Source organism: Sminthopsis crassicaudata, chromosome 4 (assembly GCF_048593235.1).
Source record: "Sminthopsis crassicaudata isolate SCR6 chromosome 4, ASM4859323v1, whole genome shotgun sequence".
Lineage (NCBI taxonomy): Eukaryota > Metazoa > Chordata > Mammalia > Dasyuromorphia > Dasyuridae > Sminthopsis > Sminthopsis crassicaudata.
Genome location: NC_133620.1, coordinates 339,399,223 through 339,412,165, shown reverse-complemented (window position 1 = coordinate 339,412,165; position 12,943 = coordinate 339,399,223). Strand labels below are relative to the sequence as shown.

General features: G+C 31.8%; 1 protein-coding gene across 11 annotated transcripts in view; it reads left to right on the top strand.

Annotated features, from left to right (window-relative positions):
• The window catches only part of TANC2 (tetratricopeptide repeat, ankyrin repeat and coiled-coil containing 2), a 567,085-nt gene that overhangs the window by 236,762 nt on the left and 317,380 nt on the right, over positions 1–12,943 (top strand). The gene's annotated exons all lie outside the window — the stretch shown is intronic.

The following is a 12,943-nucleotide window of genomic DNA, read 5'->3' as shown; positions in this document are numbered from 1 at the left end:
AACAAAGCATAGGATTATTGAATTCTTCCATGAGTTTAAAAATGGAAGTTAAGTAATTTTATAATTATTTATAAAGTGTTTATAAAGTGAGATGTGAGGATAACAGGGGTCTTGATTTTTGGCTGTAGTTTTACAAAGCAGTTATGCCTGTTGATTTTGTTCTTACTTGCAGTCATTTTGTTATCAAAGCAGTTGACAGAAATTGTTTTGGAAATTTATTCTTTTACATCATAAAATAAAATTGGATTGCTGTCTCATTCATATTTTGCTAAAATCTCAGTTTTATTTTTCCTTATAGTGGTATATGATAGATGTTGAAGGAATTTCTAAGCTTTGGCTAGAAATTTTAATTCTATGAAATATGTCTCTTTGAAAATCCAAAGTTTTCTTGGTATTTTTCTTAATATAAAGCATTTATATCTGTATTTGTTAAAGAGTATTTCATTATTATATGCACATGATTGGTGCAGTAAAAGAAAACCAATCTTCAGGTGATTTAAATCCGTATTACCTTTGGTTCAGAAATAGTTATTTTGAAGTTTTGAAATTTTAACATGTACAGCTATTCTTTAGGTTACTGTAGCTTTACTTGTTAAAATACCCATATTTGTGCCTCTGAGACTTGCAGATGTTATTATATATTCCATGCATCCTGGCTAAGTGCTCAAGTCAGTAAAGAAAGGAAAGCATGAATAGTTTGCTCCTTTTTAGAATTGTCATAGCTGTTAACCTTAATTTGCTTCTTTCATTATGATTCACTTGTCTCATATGTTTTTCCATTATCCCATCTTTAAATTGCATGTCCCAGCAAATTAAATATATATTTCTTTCTTTTAAAGAGTAAATAGTACCTAATCTTCTCTCTTGATTATAGTTAAGAGACTTTTGCTAATTTAGCATATTTTTAAAAAAAAATACTTTACGTATATTAAAATCCTTACACAGAAATGGCCTATTTGCAATTAGGTCAGCCTAACTTTAGACTAGGAAAAAGAATCTGCCTAAGTGCTAAGGGGAAAAAAAATTGGGAGTTAAAAGCAATAAACTACAGTATTTTTAGTACAAAATCATATTGGTAAAGAAGTTTCAGAGAAATAGAGTAGTGAACAGAGTGATGGATTGGAATCAGGAAGACCTGAATTCAGATTTTGATAAGTACACATACTATTATTTACTGTGTGACCCTGGGGGAAAATTTCAATATGTCTCACTCTCTGTTTGCTTATTTGTAAAAATAGAGATAATAATAATAGCAGCTACCTCAGAGAGTTGTTCTTAGGATATATATATAAAGTGCTTTGCATATTTTAAAGCTGTATAAATATGAGTTGCTCTTAATAATTTGTTGAAAATTTAATTCGTTGCTTTTTTTTTATAGCTTTTTATTTACCAGATATATGCATGGGTAATTTTACAGCATTGACAGTTGCCAAACCTTTTGTTTCCGTTTTTCCCCTCCTTTCCTCCACCCCCGCCCTGAGATGGCACGTTGACCAATACATGTTAAATATGTTAAAGTATAAATTAAATACAATATATGTATACATGTCCAAACAGCTATTTTGCTGTACAGAAAGAATCAGACTTTGAAATATTGTACAATTAACCTGTGAAGGAAATAAAAAATTCAGGCAGACAAAAATAGAGGGATTGGAAATTCTATGTAGTGGTTCTTACTCATCTCCCAGAGTTCTTTTGCTGGGTGTAGCTGGTTCAATTCATTACTGCTCTATTGGAGCTGATTTGGTTCATCTCACTGTTGAAGAGAGCTTTGTCCATCAGAATTCATCATCATATAGTATAGTTGTTGAAGTCTATTATTTCGTTGCTTTTAATTGTGCTAGGTAATGAAAAGCCTTAAAAATTAAAATATTCTGTAATCATATTTTAAAAAGTCATTATTTACTATAAAAATTTTCTTTGTACTTGGGCAATTTAGAGAAAAAAAATTGAGTCATTTTCAAATGTTAAGCAAATTTCTTCTGTACAAATTACAATATGAATTTAGCTTTATTGTCTGTTAATCTGCCTTTTAAAATTATACCCTAAACTACAAAAGGATAGATATTGTCTTCTTAGCAAATATTGTCTGTTTTCTAAATTTCCTTCTTTAGTTTAAGTAGTTTCTATGCAAGTAGAAAAAGGGAGATGATGAAAATTGAAGAAAAGTAAGTTCTCACTGAATAATTTTAATTTGTTTTTGCTAAAGTCTAAGTCTTAGTATAGGTACTCTTCAGAAAATGTAGTGGTAGAAAAGAGGATAGGAGTATTAAGGAAAGAAAAATATATATTTAAAATAGCTGCTATAGTCAGTGGAATAGAGAATCAATTAGGGAGGTAAAATAGAAGTGTTTTACTGTTTTGAAGGTTCATAAAATTGTAATGGAATTAGTTATTATTTTAGTTCTTTTCCTCCATCTCTTTTTTCCAGATTCTTTTAAATTTTGAAGTTAAATGTCAAAAAGATATAATTTTTTGAAAAAAGGATATAATAAATTATGCATGATACTTTCAAAACTCTCTTATTGGTCTGTGCTTCATTCATTCTCTTCTATTCATTAAAAAAAAGTAACACTGACTCTTGGGAGTAGGAGGATGGGGAATCTGCATTATGCCTATGATTCTTAAATTATCTCTTCTTGATCTATTCTTCACATCACTTTTTAAAAAAAAATAGACATTTTATATTTTCTTCCATTTATTTCAATTTATTTGATTTTGCTCTAATAATTTTTACTATATAATTTACTGTATGATTTTTCATTTGTTGGATAAGTCTATCATGTTTTTCCCCCTAGGCAATGTACTAACTTTTATTTTTATTTATTTGTTTGTTTTCTTATTTTGCTGAGGCAATTGGGGTTAAGTGACTTACCCAGGGTCACACAGCTAGGAAGTATTAATTATCTGAGACGAAATTTGAATTCAGGGCTGGTGCTCTATTCACTGAACCACCTAGCTGCCTCACAATTCTTTTTTCTTAAAAGCTTTAATTTTTTTTTAAGTTCTTGCTTTATTTTTTCCAAGTATTTATGTAATGATTGTGGAAAATTAATTTTTTTCTTTTGAATTTCTATTAGCATTTGTTATAGAGTTAGAGTTGCAACAGTTCTTTTTTTTATATATTGATTGATGTTTTCTTTGCTTTACTCATCTCTCCATTTGTAGTTTCTGAATTGGAACTATATGCTGAAGACACTCTTTATCTTAGTTGCATTTTGGAGAGGTTTTCTATCTTGCTTGTTCTTGTCTTGAGTTTTGTGAGTCCTTTCACTGATCTCTACCTCCCAAGATTAAACCTTCAAGAGTATTTGGGTTTCCAAGCACCATATTCTCTGGGTCTTCTCTGGAAGATTAATACAAAGTTTTAGGAACCTTAGAGCCTATGGGCTATTTGGTTTGAATGTATCATTATTCCTTCTACTGCATCTCCCTAGAGCTTCCAAGGTCTCCTTTCATTTACACTACTTTGCAGCTTTCTCAGGAATCTGTCTTGTTGTCTCTTAACATGTGTCCTGTCTTTAGTTTTGTTGGTACTGGCTTTACTAGAGTGGCTTTACTAGTTACTGTTGGCTTCTAGATTACTTTTTCTGTGTCTCTGGATTTGGAAAAAAATTACTTTTTGTAGTTCTTCTTTGACTTTTTAGATTCTTATTTGATCTTATTATTAATGGCTTTGTAGTAGTAAGCATAGGAACTTTCAGGTCATATATATGGAAGAAGAACAAAAAGGAATACAGCCAAAAGAACATATATATACAGAAATTATCCCAAAGATAAGAAGCAGAGACAGACAATATATTATTGAATAACACACATCAAAAAAAACCCCAAAACTTGAATACCACTTGGCAAGAAATAGCAAGCAAAACCTGTCTAGATCTTTTGATTATAGAAAGTAAACTACCAAATGAAAAACTGTATTGGGGAAGAGTGCAGGAGAGAACTCCAAGACACACAGTAGGAAAATTTAATAATTATAGTGACAAACAACAAATCGTACAAGCATCCAGGAGAGAGATTAAAATGAAAAACTAAAGAAATTCTCTTTCCACAGAACAATGCTACACCCATCAAACACTGTGGAAGGGAATAGAATAATAAATTCCAAAAACAGTAAAGGTGTTCTACTTAGACCCTAAAATAATACACCCTCAAATCATAGCCTAATGATCAATAGGAAAAATAATATGTAATTTCAATTAAAGTGAAGAGTTTGAGGTATCAGGAGTGGAGAGCAGAGCAGACATGAGGTTATTCATCTGGTAAATAACCTCAAACAAAAGAAATACAAGAAAAGACAAATAAATACAACTACCAATAAAAAAAAATCACAAATTACCCCATTAAAAGAATAGAATCTAAAAAGATAAAAATAACTATTACATTAAATAAAAATTCTTATTGCATTAAAACAAGAACATCTGAGAAACTATTAGTAAATATCTAAGTAAAAGTATAATGTGTGAAATTTAAATAGTCAGGAGAAGTAATGAGAAAGTTTAAAACATCTTCAATTAAATTCCATAACCACTTCAAATCTCACTAGTGAATCATTGTATGTGTGTGTGTGATTAAATTGCAGAATGGGAGCTTCCAAAAAGGGGAGAGTGAAGTGATAGAGGAGTATGGATGATATAGTACAACATATCCACTGATGAACAGTGAAGTGAAGATAACTTGTGTAGTATCTTAGCAAGAAGTAGAAATAAAGGAGAATGGGAAAGGTGGCAAAAGGAGGGATTAAAATAAGGAGGAATGAAAATGAGAGGTCTCAGTGTATTTGGAAAAGAGGATCCTACTTCATAGTTTCTTAGTTTCACAGATTTCCTATGTGAGTATGTCGATAAATTTCTTGGGTTTTGTGAGCTTGAATGGGGGAAAAGTTACATCTTTATTTGAACATAATTGGTTTCCTTTGTAATTCTATTTATTTTATTTTATACATTCAGAAACATTCTGAGAAAGCATATGTAGACTTCACCAGTCTGCCTGAGAGGTCTATGATGAAAAAAAGTATTATGTCTTAATGTTTTCTATCTCAGAATGACGTCCTGACTTAAGATAAGAGAAATTGGAGATCTTGGGGCAACAGGCACCCAGAAAGTTGAAAGAACATAGGCACTGAAGTAAGATTTATATCAAATGGGAAAATTATTCTGGTGAGGGTACTCATTATCTTTTGTCCAAAATCTTCCCCCTTCCTAACTATTATTGTTACTGTGGAGAGTATCACAATCTTCTCAATAACCCTGGATCACTACTTAAGTGTTATTCTTGACTCCTCACTTTCTCTTACTCTTTTCTGCTCCCTAAATAGAGTTTCCAAGTCCATTATTTCTATGTTGGTAATATTTCCAGCATATGTCTCTTTTTCTCCCTTGACAATGACACCACCCTGGTTTAGACCCTTATTACCTCACTTAAGTTATTGCAGTGATCATCTTCTTGGTATCTCCTCATTCCAGACTATGTGCTATTCAGCTGTCAAATCAATCTTCCTTTATTGTAGGTCTGATCAAATTATCCTGTTCCTTCCCCCATTCCCTTTCAATAAACTTTAATGGTTCCCTATTGTCTCTAGGACCAAATATAAAAGCCTCTGTTTGGCTTAAAAAACCCTTCTTAAGCTGGTGCCTTTCTGCCTTTCCAATCTAAATATATACATTACTTTCCTGAAAGTATTTTATGATCCAGTGACACTGGCTGCTTTGCTTTTCCTAGAACAAGGCATTCTATCTATTGATTTTGACTATTTTTGCTGGCTGTCCCCCATGTTCAGAACTATGGTCCTCTTTGTCACATCTTGACTTCCTTTGATTTCTTCAAGTCTTAGCTGAAGTCCCACCTTTCCCACTATCTCTTAATATTAAATGCCTTCTCCTGTGGATTATCTCCAATTTATCTTGTAAAGGTTTTTGTACATATTGGTTTGCATATTGTCTCCACCTTTGTATTGTGAGCTCCATGAGAGTCAGAGTTGGAGTGTTCTGTTTTGCTTTCCCTTTCCTTGCGTCTTCAGTATTTAACAAAATACCTGACATATAGCAGGCACTAAATAAAATACTAAGTGACTGGCATGATTGTAGACACAGAAATTTCAGTTATGGGAAGATAGTTTATTCCTCATTACACATTTTATGAATTGTGTTTTTAAGTGAGAGGCACAACAGAAAACTCATCCAAAATCTACAAAGACAATAATATGGAAAGTATAATATATGGAAAATAATATGGAAAGAGAGTATTCACAGATAGTTAAGAAGTTTTAATTCCTTGAGAAAGAAAAAAACTGAAGAAAGAATAAACATACAGACTATGAATAAAAGAAAAAAATTCAAAATTGATGGAAAGGGAAGAGTATTAACGAACAATTTTTTTTTTTTTTTTTTTTTCAGAAAAAGGCACAGAAAATTTGGAGAAAGGGAGATAAGGAGGGGATTTTGAATTTGAGATAAGGAGTGAAAGAAAAAAGAGAATAAAGAAAGGGAAATTGCAATCATCCAGAAAATTAATTCTTTGCCTTCTTCTGAATTCCTTCCTGTTTTCTGTGATTTAAAAAGAATCACAATGACATTTTTTGTTGTTGAATTTTTATTGTTAGCTTCTTTCTTGATTATTCCCTTCCCATTTAATTGGGGGGGAGGGATGGGACCTTGTAACAAATAAGCATAGTCTTATGCTTAAGCAAAATAAATTCACAGTGTGGTCATGACCCAAAATATGTATCTCTTCATTTTGCCTCTCTGTCAAATGGTAGGTGACATGATTCATTATAGGTTCTCCAGAGACAGAGTTGGTCATTGCTATTATCAGAGTTCTTGAGCTTTTCAGAGTTTTTATTCATAGTATTATCCTCATATAAATTTTTCTGCACACTACATTCTGCATCAGTTCAAACTGCCCAGAAGTATCTGAAGTCAGATCTTTCATCATTTATTATGATGCAATAATATTCTTTTATGTTTAAATGCCATAATTTGTTCAGACATTCCCAAATTATCTAAGACGCAGTCCAAATTCTCCCCCCTAACTCCCACCCCTTTAGATACTAGTTCTTTGCTTTACTTCCCCACCTTTTAATTCTCCTTTCAAGTTGAGGAAGTATGTTTTCTTGGTGTCTATCCTTTCCCCCTTTAACATTCATTCTGTTTCTTTCACTACTTACTTCCCATTTAAATATGATTTATTTCTACACTGGAGACACATGGGGCGATTAAGTTCATAAAAATTTAGATTCCTTTCATACCAACTTCCCCCATCTCCTTCCATGTTTGTTTCTTGCCTCAGTTTTGAGAAACAGCTAATTCCTTCTTTCTTTTTTTCTGTATTTTTATTTTCCTTTTTCTTTCCCCTCTTAGAACTTTTACAACAGAACCAATAATATCCCACAGTATCTCTGTTTTTCTTATTTCCTTCATTACTATTTGAAGAAATCTTCCTTTATTAGTATGTTAACATTACATCATCATATAGGTCTTTACAGTTAGACAGACAGACACAAACACACACACACACATGCATACATACAACTTACCTTTTCTGGATATTTCTGCACAATTGTGTTTTTATTTCAAACTTCCCACTTAAGCTCCAGTCTTTTTATCTAAAATGTTCCAAAGTCATTAGTTCTAATAAAAGTCTCTTCTTTTGTTTCTCTATAGGATTATACTCAACTTTATAGGCTAAGTTGTTTTTGGTAATAAACTTAAATCATTTGCTTTTTGTAATACTTTATTCCAAGATCTCTGGTTTTAAAAGAATCTTCCAGTACAGTTCTTAGTATAGTCTCCTGGTTCTAATACAATATTCAAGGTTTTAGATGATCCTGATTATAGTTCTTTGGTACTTGAATTACTTCTTTATTGTCACTCAAAGTGTATTTTTTTTAGCAAGTGAGCTCTGAATTTTGTCTGTGACCTTTTTTCTTTGGGATTTCTTTTGGAAGATAAATGGTAGGTCTTTCTATTTTTATTTTCTCTCTGATTCTAAGAGGTTTGGGGAGTTTGCAATATGAAATGTAGGCTTTAAAAAAAAAACAATTTTCAGAAATTCCAGTGATTATTAACTTGTTTTCCATGTCTATTATTTTTGCTATCAAGTATCAGAAATTTTAAAATATCTTATCATTTTTTCCTATATTTATTGTTGTGTCATGGAGCCATTTATTTCTCTTTGGTTTATTCTGGTGTTCAGAGATTGCATTTCTTGATTGAGGTTTACCACTTTCTCTACTAAGCTACTTACTCTCCTTTCAATCCTTGAGAAGTTTTTCCCCATTATTTTATTTTTTTTTCACTTTATTTTTCTAAATGTTCATGTAGTCCTTCTGGAAAATATATGTTTCTCCTTTGAAACTCTGCTTATGTTATAGATTTGCATCTTTGATACTTGTAGGTTTTTTCTTTGATTAATTGATCTCTTTAGTTTTGGTTCCTGGATTAAGATTGTGTGCCAAGGCTAGGATGTGTTCTCTGGATTATTTGGACTGGTCTCCTCTAGTTCTTGTGCTGACTCCCACTCCTCTGGAATAGGTTACTTGAATCTTTAAAGTTTAGAAGACCAGAATAGACCAAAGAGAAATAAATGGCCTCATGATATAACAATAAATATTAGAAGAAAATGATAAAATATTTAAAAATTTCTGATACTTGATATCAAACACAATGAACCTGGAAAATAAGTTAAGAGTCACAGGAATTCTGAAAAACTGATTTTTTTTCCTCTAAACTTAGACATTTCACAAAATCATAGGGCTACATCTTCAGGATTCTTTCTGGAAATTCAGGATAGGGTGTTTGTGATCTCAGAACACTCAGGTAGCTTAGGTTTGTTCATCATTCTACTAGTTTCTATACCTTTCCATCTGAGGCTTTCTTACAAAAATGAGACCTTTTTCAGGGAAGACTTTTCCTTTTCCTACTTCTGGATACAGACATTGTAGAGTATACATGTCCCTGACAATCTCTGATCATTCTAGGATATTTCTGTGTTCTATTATTGGCTCTACTGGTAGAAGAGCCCAGCTGATTTTTCTGTGTGCAGTTTCAAAGTGGAAGAATTTTTAAATTGTTATTTGCTCCAGTGAAAACTTAAGGGTTTTGCTGGAGTAGGTATGTGGGATATGGGTGAGTTGCCTCTTTCTCAGGCAACCATCTAATAAAAAAATCTTTTCATCTCTGTGTGTGTACATATATACATGTACAAATAAATATGTATACATATATACACAAACATAATATATACATATATAATGAAAAAGATAGAAATTAAAACTTTAAATGACATAATCAAGCAGCAATTATTTTAAAACATGCATATTTTGTTAAACATTTCCCAGTTATGTATTAATTTTTTAACAAGCATTTAAAAAATTTGAGTTCCAACACCCCTCCCCTACATGAGGACAAATTTGAGTTTGATTATATATGTGAAACCGTATAAAAACATTTTCATATTAACTATGTTGCAAAAGAAGAGACAAAAAAAGAAAGAGAAAGTTTAAAAGCATCCTTTGATCTACATTCAGAGTTCATCAATTTTCTCTCTGGAAGTGCATAGCATTTTTCATCACAGGTCCTTTGGATTTGACTTGGATCACTGTTTTCATCAGAGAAGTTAAAATCATTCACAATTGATCACGGGATAGCATTGCTATTACTGTCGACAGTGTTTTCCTGGTTCTGCTCACTTCATTTTTCATGAGTTCATATAAGTCTTTCTAGTTTTTTTTTTTCTGAAACTGTCCTGCTCAATATTTCTTATATTACAATATTATGCCATCACAATCACATACCACAACTTGATCAGCTACTTTCCAATTGATTGGCATCCCCTTGCTTTCCAGTTTTTTGGCCACCACAGAAAGAGTTGCTATAAATATTTTTGTACAAATAATTTCTTTTCCCTATCCTTTGATATCTTTGGAATACAGACCTGGTAGTGGTATTGCTGAATCAAAAGTTGTACCCTTTGAGAATAGTTCTAAATTGTTCGCTAAAATGGTTGAACTTCTTCACAGTTCTTCCCATAGTGCACAAGTGTCCCAATTTTCTCACATCCCCTTCAACATTTTTTTCCCTTTTCTATCATATTAACTAGTCTAGTGAGTATGAGGTGGTATATCAGTTATTTTATTTTCATTTCTTTAAATCAATAGTGCTTAAAGAATTTTTTTTTCGTATGACTATATATAGCTTTGATTTCTTCATCTGAAAACTGCCTGTTCATTTCCTTTGACCATTTGTCAGTTGGGGAATGACTCATATTTTTATAAATTTGACTTAGTTTTCTGGGTATTTGAGAAACAAGGGCTTTATTGGAGAAACCTGCTTTAAAACTTTTTCTTGCTTTCCTTCTAATTCTTGCTACATTGGTTTTGTATGTGTAAAATCTTTTCAATTTAGTATAATCAAAATGATTTATTTTGATTCCTGTTAGCTTATATCTTTTTTGGTTTGCTGCAATTATTAAAACCATTTGGTTCTATTAAAAAATTGAAAAAAGGATCAATAGAACAGAGTAGGCAAAGGAGAGTCAGAAATAATGGAATTCAACCCCAAAACATAAATTAGGTAGGAAACTACTCCCTGTTTGACAATAACAACTGGAAAGTAGTCTAAGAGGCATTAGGCATATACGAATATCTTATACTGTTTCACAATAAATTCAAAATGGATGATCTGAATATTAAAAAACATTAAAAATTCAAAGTGAATAAGAGATGAATTCTTAATCAGTAGAACAGAGGCAAATGCAAAAAATAAAATAGGTAATTTTGAATACATGAAATAGAGAAGCTTCTGCACAAATAAAATGAATGCATCTAGAATGATAAAGCAAGTTGACTAGAAAAACTTTTTTCCCTGAATATCTTTAATAAAGTTTTTGTTTTTACAACTTGTAGACAACTTAACAGTGTAAGAGAGTTCTTGCTTTACATAAATTCTCATTATAAAAATTGAACTTTAAAGAATTTTGAAAACAATCCATATTACCCCTTGCACTTACTTCTGTTCCGAAATTTCCCCTCCTTCCTTCCGCCCCCTCCCCTAGATGGCAGGCACTCTTATACATGTTAAATATGTTATAGTATATCCTAGATACAATATATGTGTGCAGAACCGAATTTTTTGTTGCACAGGAAGAATTGGATTCAGAAGGTAAAAATAAGTTTACACTCATTTCCCAGTGTTCCTTTTCTGGGTGTAGCTGATTCTGTTCATCATTGATCAATTGGAACTGAATTAGATCTTCTCTTTTTTGAAGCTATCCAATTCCATCAGAATACATCCTCATATAGTATTGTTGTTGAAGTGTATAATGATCTCCTGGTTGAACCTATATCTCAATGGAGGAAAAATACTAAGTCTGGGCATAAAGCTTCCAAAAACCACATTATTCTTTTGCTTAGAAAGAATGCATCTGGGATTTGAAAATTAAAACCTGTTTTTGTGCACCACTCAGAAAATCCCAGAGCATTGAAAGGAATCAGCAAGACTACATGACCTGTATGTTATTTCTCTAATCTAAGGCATAGATAACCATTTTTATCTTTGAATAATGGTTTGCAAATTGCTTCATTCTGAGAAGTTTTATAATGATGATGGCATTCTTTTCAAGATTCTACTTATTTTGGATTACTCCCCAGGTTACTCTTCCCATCCAGATGATTCCCCTAGCACTACCTTATTATTAGAATCTTTCTATCAGAAAGCAACTGCAAATTTCAAGACATGCAATTTACTGTGCACTTTCTACTTTTGAGGCAGATGTAGGCTTGACATTGACACATTTTTGGAAGTCGTATAATATTTACCATGCAATCTGGAATAAGGCATAAAAAGATGTAACAGAAATATGTATAATGACAATTTGGGGGGAGGAGAAGTGTGCTCACAGTTAGTTCTGGTTTATTTGACCAAGATGAAGGCTTAAAGTAATAAGACTAAAAGTATCACCAGAATTGGAGTTAAAAGTGGATGAAAATGATGTAGAGGAGTTGATTTGAGTCTCATGAAGAAGAATCTTCAAATGAAGATTTGATTGAGCTGATAACAGCAAAGATCATAGAAGAAAAAAAGGGAAACTTCCAAATTGAAGTTGAACCAAAAATGTTCACATAGAAACAGTTGGCAGAAGCATTTCATCATTTGAATGAATTTTTTTCTTATATTGAAAAGATGGATCCAAATACTCAAGATTTTTAAAACTTCAAAAACTAGTTGAGGATACTATTGCTTGCTGTCATCAGACACAGGAGGAACAAAACAGAGCTACTATCCAAGCATTTCTCAATAGTTTCATTTAAAAAAAAAATTTGGGTAGCCACAACCAGTGATAAAGGCTAGACACAGTGGATGGGAAAAGGGTGTACACCTGTGTTAACTTTACTGTACAGTACTGTGCATACCTAATCATCAGTATTATCTGGTATATATTTATCTTTCATTTCATGATTCTATTTGTTATGGCATGGCTTTTAATGTGTCTGCATTTTAGTACATTTTATGACTTGCATAAAGGTATTATTTTGTATGTGCCTTAGTTATATAGACTAATTGAAATGTGTGACTGGGGGAAATTTGCAATTCTGTTAAGTGAGAACTGTCTATACAAGATCAAAAGACATATTCTACTAGAAAAGTGGTCAAAGGATATATAACAATGATTCTCAATTAAAGCATTAACTAATTTTTTAAATTATAGCTTTTTATTGACAAAACATATACATGGATAATTTTTCAACATTGAGACTTGCAAAACCTTCTGTTCCAACTTTTCCCTTCTTCCCCCCACCCCTTCCCCTAGATAGCAGGTAGTCCAATATATGTTAAATATGTTAAATCCAATATATGTATGCATATTTATACAGTTAGATTGCTGCACAAGACAAATTGGATCTAAAAAGAAAGGAAAAAAAACCTGAGAAGTAAAACAAAAA